Below are 15,982 nucleotides of genomic sequence, written 5' to 3'. Positions count from 1 at the left end.
AACAAGCTCACTTTGCATGGTCGGTCCGGACACATGGCTTGGCTGTCTGGACCCCATGGGTTTACGCATATGTAACCCTAGCCGTGTCCGGACACCCACTTATCCCTGTCTGGACACGGCCGCTAAATTGCTGTTTATTTTCTATTTAAACAATTTGATTTGCCGATTATATGTACGTATTTTGAGAGCAAATACAGAGAGCTTAGAGAGAGATATTGTTCTAGTTTTTGTGAATAAAGATTAAATACGTGAAGCCAATTGGAGTTCCGGTGAAATGAAATCTTATAGAAGAATTGTGCCAGATGTTCTGGAAAGGGTTACTGCAGTAGAAGTCAAGTGGGTCACTTGTCGTGTGCAAGGAAGAGTCAAAGGTTTTGTAATTCTTCTTGTATTCTTTATTCTTCTTATAGTTGATTGATTTCCTGGGTTTGGCTGCCCCGGAGAGGTTTTACATTTAGAGAGTTCTCTAAATGGTTTCTTATTCGTAACTAAATATCTGTGTTCTTGATTGCTTATTTCATATCTGTATTTGGTTGATTTTTAACTGCTAGGTTAGATCTATTTCTGCATAATCTTTATGAAACACCTAGACATTTGGATAGGTGTTGTTTGGAGTCGTTTTAGAATTTTCAATTGGTATCAGAGTGGGTTCACTTTGTCAAAGGATTAAATTCCTGAGTGTAATCCTATATACTTTCTAGATGTCCCAAACTCTTGATTGTTTTGAAACTATTATATCTTCTAATAAACAGTATTATTCTGATTATGATTCTGATAATGAAATTGATCTTTAGGAGACTTATAATTTGTTGTTTGTGAAATTCTCTGAGCTACAAGTTATTAATTCCAAGAATCTAAAGAAACTCAGAGAGACTGAACATGATAAAGATGAGATAATTGGTGAATTAAGTGATTCTCTTGATTTGTGTAAAACATTGAAATCTGAAAATCATGATCTTGCTAATAAAGTTGAGTTATTAGAGAATGAATTAAAGGAGTCCAAAACTCTATTGAAAAAATTCTCTAATGATAATCTTGACAAAATTTTGCATACCCAAAAATCTACTTGTGATAAACCTGGGATTGATTTTGACAAGATTATTGCTCATTCCTCTAACCTTGCTTCTTCTTCCAAGAAAGTTTTTGTTGAAACAAAAAACTTGGAAAAGCCATTGGATAAAGATAAGCTAGTTGCTGTTCACTCCTCAAGAAGAAGAGGAAAAGAAGTCTTTAAAAAAAAAAAAAAAAAAAAAACAGCCACTGCGACCTCAAGAGGTAAGAATGGTAAGAAAGGTAAGTACTCTAGTGTTGAGCACTTTTTACCTAGAAGCAACTTCAACTTTGTTTACATTGCAAGGAACCAACCTTCTCAAAGGTTCATTCCTACATGTCATCATTCTGGTAAGATTGGGCATATTCGCCCTAATTGTTTTCAGTTGAATAATCATGAGTCAAAAAGAGATTATTTTCGTTCTAGGAATAGTCATGAAGAATTATTCAACATGCTAAGGGGTGTTATCATCCAGTTAAATGATTTGGACAAGAGTCGCACATTTATCCCCAATATGAAGAAAGTTTGGATTAAGAAGGTTGATACCATTCACCCATTGAAGGGGAGTGGTAGTGATCTCACCTAAATTTAGGTGAGTAAATAACATGTCTAGGAATTGTTGTTTTGCTTATTTTTGAAAATCTTAGAACATGCTGTTTTTCTTTGCTTTGCATTTTTTTTTTGTTTTTCGCTTTCTAGTTTATGCATTGCAATTTTTTTGTTGTTACACTTTTTGTGTGAAAAATGTATACATGTTTGTTTGGAGATTCTTGTTATGAGGCATATTCATAAAGGAATTTTCAAGAAATTCATATGTTATGATCTTTGAAAGGCTTATAGATGAGATGTTGTGTGCGGACCACCAAGATTTTTGTCTACTTGCTAATCAAGTGTTCATGAATGTGTAATGTCTTGTGAAGATCTAGAAGTAGTTATTAAACAAAATCATTATTTTGTAGTGGGACCTATAAGATGTGATGAAAGTTTAATGCTAAAGGACATTCATGTATTGCCTGTTGTAATCTCAATTCAAACATGTTGTTTTTTCTTTATGCATTACATTTTTGTTTGTTTTGCATTTGTTTTTGTTCATGTACATTTCTTTTGTGAAAAATTTTAAAAAGACAAAAATATGTTACTTTGATTGTTTTCTTTTCTTTCTTTTGTCTTATGCACCTAGATAGTCCATTAATTTCTCATCTTGCTTTTTATGAATTTAATTCCTTGCGTCTTGGAATGTTCTTAATATGCATAAGATGAAAATTTGTGTCAATGGACTTGTGTTTGTGGCTACTTAAAGCCTGAGCTTATGTGGTACATTTTGTCTATGCTTTATTTCTTGTGCACAATTAAGCTTAAATTAAGGTTTTGTTTCACTTTATTTGTGAGGTCTGTTAGGTAACCATATGAGGTTTTTGAGTAGTCATATTTTTCAAATTGGCCATATGCTAGTTGAACCTAGGGCTTAAAAATTTCTGCTTTCTCTTTTGTGATAAGCACCAAAAGTTTAAGGGCACTTTCTCAAAGAGAAAAATAAACAAGATAGTGAAACAAATAAAATCAAAAGATCATATTCAAAAAAGAATTTATTTTACTGTGCCAAATTTGTGCAAAATGTATTACAAAGAGAAATGTATAGGATGAGAGTGGCTAGGCCCTAGTATGATAAGGTTTGACTTTTGATTTGATATACTTGTCAAAACCTAATGGTGGTGAAACTTTTTCCTCGTATTGTAAGTTTGAAATTTTTCTCTTTGGATGGCTTACACACACACACACTACATAAGCATGGGTTGAATGGAACATTTTTCTTTGCTTGGATTAAGCAATTTGAGTTTCTTGCCATTTCTAGTTTCATGTATATTTTGCATATTTGGAGCATGTTTGAGATATTCATTGTGCAATACATGAGTCATTGATATATATATATATATCATGTGTGTTCATTTGACTTTTGAGGGGGAGAAACATGTTTTTGCTTTTCCAGTTTCTTGTTGATAATCGAGTCATCCATTGAGGGAGAGTTTTGCTGATGTTTCTTTATGATCTTACATTCTACGTCATTTTTTTTCATGAGTTTTATTTACGTATTCTTGTTCCACATATGCCTTGATGTATTTTATGAAGTGTTTCAGGAAACATTAAGACATTTTATCATTCTGTGACAAAAAGAGGGAGTAAATACGGGAAGTTGATGGGATTGTCTCGGCATTTTGGTTTTGTCACTGAATTGCTAAAGGGGGAGTTTGTTAGTTCTTGTGTTGGCTTAATTCAGTTCCAAAATGCAGAGGCTACTGTTCATAAGCTCAAACACTAATATAGAATGCTCAGAATCCAATCTCCACCGTTCATAATGTAGATTCATGTGTCATGAATGTCCCTGCAAAAATTTCAGCTCAATCGGACTACAAATGTCCATCGATCAGAGCTGTTGATCAAGACTGGACAACATTTCCAGAATGCCTGTCTGGACCGCCAGAAGTTGGGTCCGGACCTAATTTCTAGCAAGCTCACTTTGCATGGTCGGTCCAGACACATGGCTTGGCTGTCCGGACCCCACAGGTTTATGCATATGTAACCCTAGCCGTGTCTGGACACCCACTTATCCCTGTTCGGACACGGCCGCTAAATTGCTGTTTGTTTTCTATTTAAACAATCTGATTTGCCGATTATATGTACGTATTTTGAGAGCAAATACAGAGAGCTTATAGAGAGATATTGTTCTAGTTTTTGTGAGTAAAGATTAAATACGTGAAGCCAATCGGAGTTTCGGTGAAAGGAAATCTTATAGAAGAATTGTGTCAAATGTTCTAGAAATGGCTACTATGGTAGAAGTCAAGTGGGTCACTTGTCGTGTGCAAGGAAGAGTCAAAGGTTTTGTAGTTCTTCTTGTATTCTTTATTCTTCTTATAGTGGATTGATTTCATGGGTTTAGTTGCCCCGGAGAGGTTTTACATTTAGAGAGTTCTCTAAATTGTTTCCTCTTCGTAACCAAATATCTGTGTTCTTGATTGCTTATTTCATATCTGTATTTGGTTGATTTTTAACTGCTAGGTTAGATCTATGTCTGCATAATCTTTATGAAACACCTAGACATTTGGATAGGTGTCATTTGGAGTCGTTTTAGAATTTTCACTTCTCCTTTGCGCCTCCTTTTCATCAGCGCCTCTCTCCCTCTCTCTTTCTCCTGCGGCTCTCGCCCTCTCCCTCTCTCTCTAGCTGTCTCGTTTGTAGCTCTCTCGGGTTCCAAACCCGTGTCACCTGCACAAACCCACATCACCCGCCTCGCTCCGCCCCACCCCGCAAAACCTAAAACCCGCCCAATATTGTTTATTATAGCCGGGTTGCGGGCCTCATTTTTAATACCTGCAACCTGTGGGGCAGGTACCAAAAATGCCCAATACCCAACCTCATTTGACCTGTGCCCACCCCTACAAATCAATACAATCATAAGATAAATTAGTACTGTGTGTACGCGGGTGTGTTTATTTAAAACGTTGATTGAATGCATAAAATCACAAACATGTCATCTAAGATCATAACTTTTATTTAGAAAAAATCAAACATAAGAATCATGTAAAATATAAACTATTTTCTTCGGAAACCATTGTATAAATAGAGCATATATTATTTTTAAAATGATTCATCTCAATTAATCTACATCATTCAAACAATCAAACAATATATTCAAGAATGATTTTAAAAGAAAACTTTGGGTATGCAAAATTTGTAAGTTTTACCTTGGGAAAACTGATGCAAAGAACACAACTATGGCTTAGGAATTGAGAGAGAATGTCAATCTCGGACTTATCTCACGTCTCCACTTCTTCCCGACGCTCTAGGAGGCTAGTTTTGCGAGCAAATAGGTCACCAAGGAATTGAAGGGGGAGGAGGAGGGAGGCAAGGAGGTGCTGGACTCCTCCCTTGGCAGCCTGGCTTGGAGGAGAAGTCTCGTTTCTTGCCCAGAAAGTACTTGAGAACGATTGGTTCGAGCCATACTCGAACCAGCATTTTCAGCTCGCATGATGTTCAACCAGCTTGGCAAAACCCATACAGATTCCTACTTGTAGCAAATAGTAAAAAAAATAAAATAAAATAAAAACCTGAAGACTTCAAACGAAATCAAGACGCGCTTTTATTGTAGTATATATTACACACCAACTTCATCATACTACTAGTGATATTTATTACAACTTAGCACAGACGCCATTTATTGGTAGCGATATATGTTAATTAGTAGATATATATAGAGAGATTTCCATCTAATGCAGTGCGTTCATAGCACCGTCAATTAATGTGGCAACACTTGAAACTGAGATAGGTCTCCATGACACGGAGACAATGATGGCACTTCATTTGATTAGGAATATTTCCAGCAATGAATGGGATGTCAACACTGCAGCAAGGGTGATCCCCTTGATCAAGCTTGGTTTTGAAAAAAGTGTCAAAGCCCATATCACGCACATTTCCCTTCTCTTTTTCAAAGTCATCCAAGGCCTTGGAAATTTTCGTTCCAATATCACTGACCACCACTTTAGACCCTTTGCTCAGTATAGCCCATCCACTCTCATTCTTGAAGGAAAGCAACTTTTGGATTTCTCGCATTACAGTGTTCTGTTCGGTCTCTTTGTAAGTCTTGGCGGAGAAGAAAAGGCTTTCTATTTTGCTCCAGAATTGCCCTCGGATCCTGACGTCATTCTCCCCTTTCTTACCATTTTCTAAGCAAAGAAAATTTATGGAAATATTTGTTTCCTTATTATTTGCTAGGGAAGTTGCTTTCCTGCCAAATTGTTGGATCCACTCGTTGTCCTTGCCTCCATAGAAGAAAACATACTTCTCCTCTTTGATCTGAATGTACAAGATATGTCAAACCTCAAGTTTCATTTGAATGCACGTTATGAATTTTGCAATGAGAAAGTGTGTGCATGTAAATGTTTTATGAATGTACGTATATGCATTTAATTTAATTTTTTTTTTTTAAAATGACTTTACCCATTCTTGCAAATTTGGATGATCAATTCCAACCATTATATCTCCGAACCAATTCGATTCCTTCACCACCAACGACTGTTCTTCAAACTTTTTAGTGAAAGGGAAGGCCTTCATTCCCCACGCTCGAATCATGTGGAGTGCATTCGTGTGCTCCACCTGCCCTTGTGGGTTCATCACGACAAGGATAGGCCGATTCTCGAATTTCCACTCCTCCTTAATAAACCTTATGCCTACTATCGGTTCAGTACTTTGCACTATGTACCACGACATCTTAGACTGCAATGTCTCAAACTTCATTTTCAGCTCATCGGTCCACTTCTCTACAATTGGGATCCATAGAATTTTATACTGGTCTTTCATCCGTATTCCATCATCGATTGACTTTAGAATCGAGATGTCATCAATGGAGATGTCCAGGCCGGAAAAGAACAATAGAACATTATTCTTTCTTAGCACCTCGATGCTAACCTGTTAGTGCAGCACAATTATGAAAATTAAGAATTATATATATTTTTCTTTATAGAGCTATTGCACATAATTAATTAGATCATGAATTGCCATAATATTCAACTATTGCAAGCAATTGTGTTACAAACTAATATGCTTTGATTTGTCAACTTTTATCTTTGGTTGTGTTTATTAAACTCTAGTTTATAGTAGGTGAAAATGTGTTTTGTGAAGCCACGTGTGTGGTTCTAGAACTCTTTTTGTAAAAGGTTTCTTTTGTCTTTTGTATTGTGTGGCTGCATAAGAAAAAAAAAAAAAAAAAAAAAAAAGAAAAACAAAACAGAATTGGAAAAGAGCTAGAAGCTCTCTTTAGAAAAAGCTCTTTCTCTCCCTGTTTTTTCTCTTGTCTTTTACTCATTTTCTGCAGAATTTCTGAAGCAAGTTATTCTTCTTATTCTCTTGTGTTTCCCATGTTTAATCTACTGCCCTTGGAGTGTCTTGCTGGAAAATCCAGCCAACAAATTGTTATGGGGTGTAACCATGACTATAGTCAAGTATACATTGATGAATGCAAATCTTTCGACGAAGATCGGAAAAGAGAAGATCGACCCAGCCAATTTACCGTCTTAATGATTATTGAAGCAATTTTATATGTTCAAAAATTGAGAAAGCTTTTTTGAAAAGTATGCTGATAGAACTGACCCGTTGTTTTGTAGAACCATCAAAAATTTCCTGCAAATTATCCTTGGCAAAAATCAACTCCTTCAAAACCTCCATGATTTCGGTATGTGTACGGATGATTTTCTTGAGTTGCCTATAAGCTTTGATTTGCTCTGTGGTAAACAAGAAACAATTTCTCAGTATTGTTGCATATTTTAAGTCATTATGTTGGATGTGTTCCTTATGAATAAAAATTCACCTATTTGTTTATAGCAAGTTTCGATCCGCATCTTTAGAAAGACTAGGGTGGAGTTGATTTTGTCGGCAAAGGGCGATAACTCTCGTGTCTTCTCCCTGAAATCAAGCAACCACGAGCATTTGCATTAGATTCAACAGACAAATATATTATGTGTTCAACTATTTTATTCTGCCAACACATTTATATAGAAGGCCTATAAATTAGCCAACAAACAAATATATTATGTGTTCAACTTACTCATCACTTTTAATACAACACATCTGAGTGGTGCAAGCTACAATAGTTATGGTAGCCCAGAAGACGTCCACTGAGATATGGCCCATGGCAATTGATAATGCTGGTACATCTTTTGTATCATAGATCATAGATAGCCTCTGCAACTTAAAGATGGACTCAATGACTTCCAATGTGGCATTGATCACCGCGTTAAGTTCATCGATCGAGTTCTTGTATTTTTGAAGGCCCTCTGGTACTCGTTTCAAGATTCCCACTGATTTAGCTAGTTGGTCCGATGATTGGGCAAGGTGCCAAAAATTCCCGTACTCAAAAGAAAAAGCAGCAAGTGTCAGCACAACCTTGGCATCCCATGAATAGCTTGAAAGTTTAGTAAGTATTGATTTCGTTGTTTTGTACGCAAAACCCTCACCCGGTGCCTGGCATGCCATCTGACATTGCACATATATTTGTATTATGTAAATTGCTAATGTAACTATAAAATGATCACATTCATCTTATTCCTAATTTATGCACACAAAAAAAAAAAAAAAAAAAAAGATGGAAAAAAAAAGGAAAAGAAAAAAAAACTTTAAGAATGAATAGAATCAAGAGGAAAACAGAGCATGTTGTATGTGGAAGAAGAACAGAAGGAGAAGAAGAAAGAAGAAGCAAGTAGATAGAGCAGAGAAGAAGAGAAGTTCTTCATTATCATAATAAACTCGCATGAATTACAAGCAGAAGCAAGAAAGCTTATATACAAGCTTCCAATGAAGCAACTGAAACTGTGAAAACAGTTTAACAACTTGAACTTAAAAACTAACTTACTTAACAGAAAAGCTAGTTTATTTAGTTTATACACGTGTTAAAACTCCCCCTCAAGATGGATGTGAAGGATGATAAATATCCTTTACAAACATCTTGGACAGCAATCTGTAAAAGTCCTTGAAACCAAGGCTTTTAGTAAAGATATTAGCTAGTTGATTATGGGAATTAACATGAAGAGTGCGAATGAGTCCAAGTTGTATTTGCTCACGAACTAGATGACAATCAATTTCGATGTGCTTGGTCCTTTCATGATAAACCGGATTTGCAGCAATATGAAGAGCTGATTGGCTGTCACAAAACAAAAGAGCAGCCTGTGGATGAGGAATTCTGAAATCCTTGAGAAGAGAAGTCAGCCACATCAACTCACAACATGTGGAAGCAAGAGCTCGATATTCTGCCTCAGCAGATGATCTTGACACTGTGTGCTGTTTCTTAGACTTCCAAGACACAAGTGAATCACCAAGAAACACACAAAAACCAGTGATAGACCTTCTAGTATCTAAACAACCTGCCCAATCTGAATCTGAAAAAGCCTTAAGATGAAATCTGATTTGGCAGAGAAAAGAAGGCCTTGAGCAGGAGAATTTTTCAAGTATCTCAGGACTCGATGAGCAGCATCTAGATGAGGTTGCCGTGGCTTGTCCATAAACTGACTCAATATTTGAACTGAGAAAGCTAAGTCTGGTCTTGTAATTGTCAAATAAAGTAGCCTGCCAACTAACCTTCTGTAGCTTGTGGAATCTGAAAGGAGATCACCTTCATCCTTTGAGAGTTTCAAATTTTGTTCCATAGGAAATTTAACAGGTTTAGCAGCCAATAAACCTGAATCCTCTAGGATTTCAAGAGCATACTTTCGTTGGCAAAGAGAAAGTCCTTCTATAGACCTAGCTATTTTAAGACCGAGAAAGTATTTTAAAGGCCCTAAATCCTTCAACTTAAATCTCTCATTCAAAAGAGAGATGAAAGAGGACACTGCTTGTGGATCATTGCTTGCAATAGCTACATCATCAACATAAACTAACAAAGCAATAAAGGAAGATCCTTTGAGTTGAGTGAACAGGGAGTAATCTGCCTTGGACTGTGTAAAACCAAGCTGAATCAATGCAGTGGAAAATTTTGAAAACCACTGTCTAGAGGCCTGCTTCAATCCATACAAGGATTTAGTTAATCTACAAACCTTTGTCTCCCCCTTAGTGCCAAAACCAGGAGGCATAGACATGTACACTTCTTCATCTAAATCCCCATGCAAAAATGCATTGTTTACATCTAATTGATGTAAAACCCAATCCTTTGCTGCAGCAAGTGCCAGAAAACATCTAACCGTAGTCATCTTAGCAACAGGTGAAAAGGTCTCATGAAAATCCAACCCTTCACATTGAGTATACCCTTTGGCTACCAACCTAGCCTTGTATCTTTCAATGCTTCCATCAGATTTGTACTTCACTTTATAAACCCATTTGCAACCAATGGGATGTTTATCAGAAGGCAAATCAGTGACTACCCAAGTTTTATTTTCCTCCAAAGCCTTAATCTCAGCTTTCATAGCCTCACACCAAAGTGGATTCTTAACAGCTTGATGATAAAATTTAGGCTCAGGTTGAGATGAAATGGAAAGACAAAAATGCTTATGAGAAGAAGACAAGTTATCATAAGAAATGAAATTGGACAATGGATATAAGGTTTACTTGAGTTGTCAACATTTGAAGCCGATTGAGGTGAACAAGTAGAAACCAGTTTACAATGATAATCTTGCAAGTAACTAGGTTTGTGTTTGATCCTATCTGACCTTCTAAGAATAGGAGAAGGTGCAGAACTAGGAACCTGGAAAATGGTGTCTGCAGAAGGAGAAAATGAGTTGTTTGCAGAATCAGAATGTGAAGTTGTGTCTGCAGAAGGAGAAGTGAAGATTTCTGCAGATTTAGAATGAATAGGTAAAATGATGTCTGTAGAATCAGAATAGGAAGATAATGTATCTGCAGAATTGTGGTTTGGTGATGGAACAATAGGAGGTGGTTGGATGTTTGATGGTATGGAATCAAAGAATTCTGTGTCAGGAGGCATTGGAAAAGAAATAGAAGGGGAAACAATATCATGCATATGCATTGAAGGTGAGGAATGACCTAGAGAAGAAGCATAAGAAAATATGGTTTCATGAAATATGGCATTTCGAGAAATGAAAACAGAATGATTATGAAGATTATAAAACTTATGTCCTTTCATGCCATATGGATAACCTATGAAAATGCAAGGTGTAGCTCTTAGATCAAACTTTGTTCTATTTCTAGACAAAGTTGAAACATAAGCTAAACATCCAAACACTTTGAGGTGTGAATAAGATGGCACAACAGAAAATAATAGTTCATGTGAAGATTTATTGGATAGAAGGGGTGTTGGAATTCTATTGATAATATGAGCTGCAGTCAAAACACAATCTGCCCAAAAAGGTAAAGGAAGGTTGGACTGAAATCTTAAGGATCTAGCTACATTCAAAAGATGTTGATGTTTTCTTTCAACCACAGAATTTTGTTGTGGGGTTTCTACACAACTTAGTTGATGAATAATGCCTTGGGCAGAAAAGAAGTCTCTCATGTGAAATTCAGTACCATTGTCGGATCTGATGCATTTGATTTTAGTTTGAAACTGAGTTTGAACCATATTAGAAAAGGATTGTATGATGGAAGAAGTTTGAGACTTATGTTGCATCAAATGGACCCAAGTGAACCGTGTGTAATCATCTACAATGGTGAGAAAAAATCTGGATCCATTAAGGGAATTGGTGGCCATAGGACCCCATACATCACAATGAAGTAAATCAAAAGCAGACTTTGAAAAAGAACTACTAACAGGAAATGGTAATTTGTGTTGTTTAGCCAATGGACAAATTGGACAAATCGAATCTTGTTTACAAGAAATAGAGGGAACAATATTTTGTATCAACCTTATTCTAGACCGAGAAGGATGCCCCAATCTGTAATGCCACAGATCACATGAGGGGTCCTTTATGGAATTAAAAGACAAATGTTTGACAAAAGAAGGAATACAAGGAACTGAAACAGATGCATTGGCTGAAACCTTGTTTGCTTGCATCAAATAGAACAAACCAGCAACTTCTTCACCCACCCCAATCGTTCTCCAATTGTGTAAACTCAATATAAAACAATATCCAGCAAGAAATAGAAGGCAACAGTGTAATGACTTTATGAGTTTACTAGCTGAAATCAAATTGAAAGTGAAAGAAGGAACACACAAAACTCCAGTTAGTGTAAGAGTTTCTGAAATTGTAACAGTACCAATGTGTGTGACAATAGCTATGGAACCATTAGGTAGTTTAACATGAGTGGATACAGTAGCAGTGATGGTGGTAAACATAGATGAACAACTGATCATGTGATCAGTTGCTCCAGTGTCGATAATCCAAGATTTATTTTTCTGTTTTGAATGAGAAGCTATATTAACATATGCAGAAAAAACAGAATACTTAGGATTGAGTATACCTGAATTACCAACAACAGAGTTGGCAGATGATTGAGGGTATTGATGCTGATTTAGTAGATTCATCAGTTGTTGACATTGAGCAGAAATCATGGACAACTGATTACCACTCAACTGAGGACTGCTCAACTGAGAAGAATTATTCAACTGAATGGAATTGCTCAACTGAGGAGGATGAGAAATAGGACCACTAAGGTCAGTTCCTTGCAATTGCACTTGATTGGCTGAATGTGACACTGGTCTGGTTCGAGTGAGCTTAAAACCAGGTGGATAACCATGAATTTTGTAGCATTTTTCAATAGTGTGACCAGCTACTCCACAATGTGAACACATGGGACAATCTCTCCTATAGTTTTGCTTAAAAAACCTAGGCCCTGGTGAAGTTTTGGTCATATATGCAACAGGTTCAGGATGAATTGAAGGAGAAGGTTTGGACAAGGTTGATTTAGTCATGAAGGCAGAGGAAGTATCATGACTAATGGAACTCACACATATTTCTCTTTGTTTTTCTTCTTGAATGATAAGAGAAAAAACCTTATTAATTGAAGGAAGAGGAGATGTTAATAGAATCTGAGCTCTAACAGCAGAAAAAGAATCATTCAAGCCCATCAAAAACTGTAAGACACGTTCTTGATTAAAGAGTTCAAGAATAGATTGCATATGACCACAATGGCAGCAATTGCACATAGAGATAGGCCTGTAATTATTTAATTCTTCCCAAAGAGTTTTGATGCGAGTATAGTACTGACTTACAGTGGAATTCTCCTGAGCAACCACTGAAATAGCTTTCTGCAACTGAAAAATCCGAGGACCATTCCTTTGAGAATATCTATCTTTGAGATCCAGCCACATATCTTCGGAAGAAGTGATGTAAATCACAGTAGGATAGATTTCTTTGGAAACTGAGTTCAAGATCCATGAAACTACAAGATCATTACAACGAACCCATGCATGGTAATAACTCTAAAAAATGGATGGTTTTGGCAGTGAACCATCAATGAAACACAACTTGTTCTTTGCACTCAAAGCAACAAGCATAGCACGGCTCCAAGTGCTATAATTCTCTCTTGTGAGTGGCTGAGGAACCAATAAAAGTCCAGGATTATCACCACTTTGAAGAAAGAGTGGGCTAGATGGATCAATGGGACGAGTATTTTCGAAAGGATCAAAGAAAGGATTGTTAGAAAGATTATGGTTGTGTGGTTGATTTTCTGCCAGTGAAGTAGAGAATACAGGGGAAATGTTTGGTGAAAATTCAGGTGGAATGTTTGCATGAGCGGAAGATGGTGAACAATTTGCCATTGGAGATGGACCAGAATATGCAAAGAAATCACAGTTTGTGATTATGGCTTTGATACCATGTCAAACTATTCAAGAATGAATAGAATCAAGAGGAAAACAGAGCATGTTGTATGTGGAAGAAGAACAGAAGGAGAAGAAGAAAGAAGAAGCAAGTAGATAGAGCAGAGAAGAAGAGAAGTTCTTCATTATCATAATAAACTCGCATGAATTACAAGCAGAAGCAAGAAAGCTTATATACAAGCTTCCAATGAAGCAACTGAAACTGTGAAAACAGTTTAACAACTTGAACTTAAAAACTAACTAACTTACTCAACAGAAAAGCTAGTTTATTTAGTTTATACACGTGTTAAAAATTTGTATTATGTAAATTGCTAATGTAACTATAAAATGATCACATTCATCTTATTCCTAATTTATGCACAAAAAAAAAAAAAAAAAACGATGGAAAAAAAAAAAGGAAAAGAAAAAAAAACTTCAATATTGGGGGAAAATACTTTTCTTTGTTATTACCTCGGCGAAAAGTTGATTGAGAATGCATAGTGGGGGCTTGAAGTTCGCATTGGGCACCTTTTCCTCCGAGTTGGCTTTGGGCACCTTTTTCTCCAAGTTCTCTTGGTGTGACTGAGAACCCTATAATATAATAAGCGATAAAAAATTATGAGTTTGAAAAATCAAAGATCCATATGGAGAAATTTAACAACAAAGAAAAAAAAAAAGCTTTGTCTCCTGCCTCAATTTAAACTAAAAAATAAAAAATAAAAATAAAAATAAAACAAAAAAACTTCATCCATTCCCATGTACTTGTTCTTATCTAGAATAAAATCTTAATGCTCATCTCTTTGCCATTCCTAAGAGGACAAGGCTGATCATGAGGTTTATTTATCTAGAAAATGTCACGAAAATAGTGAATCCAAAAAAGACACTAAGACGGAAAGAAAAAAACATCTTATAGTGATAGAAACATATATACCTTAAGAACCTTATCAGCAATATGGGTGGCTCGTTTAAGAATGTTTCCTGCTATGATGAAAAGAGATTCGGAGTCAAAGGTTTCATCATCATGGACATGAGTTGCACAAATTTCATTCTTGATCTTGTCGTCACACAGGCTAAACAGGCTCGTGGGCTCACCCTTCACGGCTTGCTGCAATGTGGTTTCCATAGGGTTGAGTAATATTATATTGAAACTCTTAGGCTCGTCGGGGAAGAAGAAAAAGAAGTTGGCTTGTGTTGCTGCAATGGGGTATCCTTCCCTATTTATAGCCATCAGAGCTAGCTGGTATGCTTTCCCAATTTCACAACCTATATTACATGTTACGATCCTAGTGTGTCTCACATGTGTTAAAAATAATCTTAACCATGTGTATATAAGCTTTTGGGCACACTCTCATTGTAAGCTGGTTTTTAAGAGTAAGTTCTACTCTGGGCTTGTATCAAAAAGGCTAACTAGCTACCATCGTATCAATGTCCATAGAGTGGGCCGTTGTACGATCATAGAGTGTTCCAGATGAGTTAAGTGAAGAAATTCGTGAACTTAACTCACCTCATAAAACTAGTTCAATAAGAGAGGATTGTCCATTCCTTATAAACATGCCTAAGATCTTGTCCACAGGTAATGTAGGACTATTTTTCAACACTCTTCCTCAAGTGCAGGCCAATATTTTTTTTGGTCATTGTTACGAGGTAAGTAGTGTGGGCTCCCAGTTGTCTTGTGGTAGGCTCTGATACCATGAAGAAAATTCGTGGGCCTAACTCATCTCATAAAACCGGTTTAATAAGAGAAATTTGCCCATTCCTTATAAACATGTCCAAGATTTTGTCCACAGATAATGTAAGACTATTTCTCAACATTAAGTACAATTTTTACCATGTGCATATATATAAGCCGGTTTTTAATTGTGAGTTATACTCAAAATTTATATAAACCTAATTAAGGGTTAATCATCCAAGAGAAATCGTGTTGAAGCAGAATGCACGTGAATGGGTTGAAACATAGCTCGTACATATATCTCTTCCTTGTTTCCTAAATTTGCTGAGAGAATCTGCCTTGCTCACGTCTGAAATTTTTTTTTGACGTATGTGAATAACGTCAGCTACATGCCTGTCAAAAGAGTGATTGTGTTTCCTCTTGAGCAGAGACTACTTTTGTTCCCAAAGAGATGCTGGCTGACTGGGCACTTTAACTTTAACCTCTCTTTAAGCAAAGAATGCTTGGAACTTTGAGAGATAACAAATTAAACCTCCTTCTTTCTCTATACTACAGCAACAGTGTTCGGTTAGACACTAATAATCTCTCTTTAATAATAAACAAAGCTGAATTTTCTGGTAGAATTTTTATTTTTATTTTTATTAGTTGAACATGAGATTGTGACTAAATAATTGGATGGTTAGGTGTAAGAAACTTTTATTGGACATATATATGGGTTATATTATTGGAGATTAATTCTTTTTTTCATTCCTTAAACCAGTCATCTTAATCATGAAGATCTATATTCAATAATTTTACCAAATGAAAATAGATTGTGAATGGCATGAAACACGCATGATGCTCGACCCACCACTTAAAAAGGGATAATAGAAGAAAATGCGAAACTCGACTAAAGTGAATAAAATAGGCATATTTTCCATACTCCTGGGGTGCAGAATATATACTGCAAGCTGCTTCAATCATCATGAGAAGAATATTTGTATAAAAATAACATAGAAAGCAGTAAAGTTTTGATGAGAATCTTCATAAG

General features: G+C 36.2%; 2 pseudogenes across 1 annotated transcript; both read right to left on the bottom strand.

Moving 5' to 3' along the window:
• Positions 1-5,313: 5,313 nt before the first annotated feature.
• LOC132179600 (protein SIEVE ELEMENT OCCLUSION B-like) lies at positions 5,314-14,511 on the bottom strand (annotated as a pseudogene). The gene is made up of 7 exons (XR_015911902.1): positions 14,215-14,511; positions 13,755-13,874; positions 7,647-8,074; positions 7,410-7,504; positions 7,193-7,323; positions 6,044-6,511; positions 5,314-5,899 (listed from the first exon to the last, which is right to left on the bottom strand). The product of XR_015911902.1 is annotated as a protein SIEVE ELEMENT OCCLUSION B-like (transcript).
• On the bottom strand, positions 11,395-13,244 carry LOC148586483 (uncharacterized; annotated as a pseudogene).
• Positions 14,512-15,982: the final 1,471 nt, after the last annotated feature.

Source organism: Corylus avellana, chromosome 4 (assembly GCF_965113065.1).
Source record: "Corylus avellana chromosome 4, dhCorAvel1.hap1.2, whole genome shotgun sequence".
Taxonomy (NCBI): domain Eukaryota; kingdom Viridiplantae; phylum Streptophyta; class Magnoliopsida; order Fagales; family Betulaceae; genus Corylus; species Corylus avellana.
This window is presented reverse-complemented; position numbering and strand designations above follow the sequence as displayed.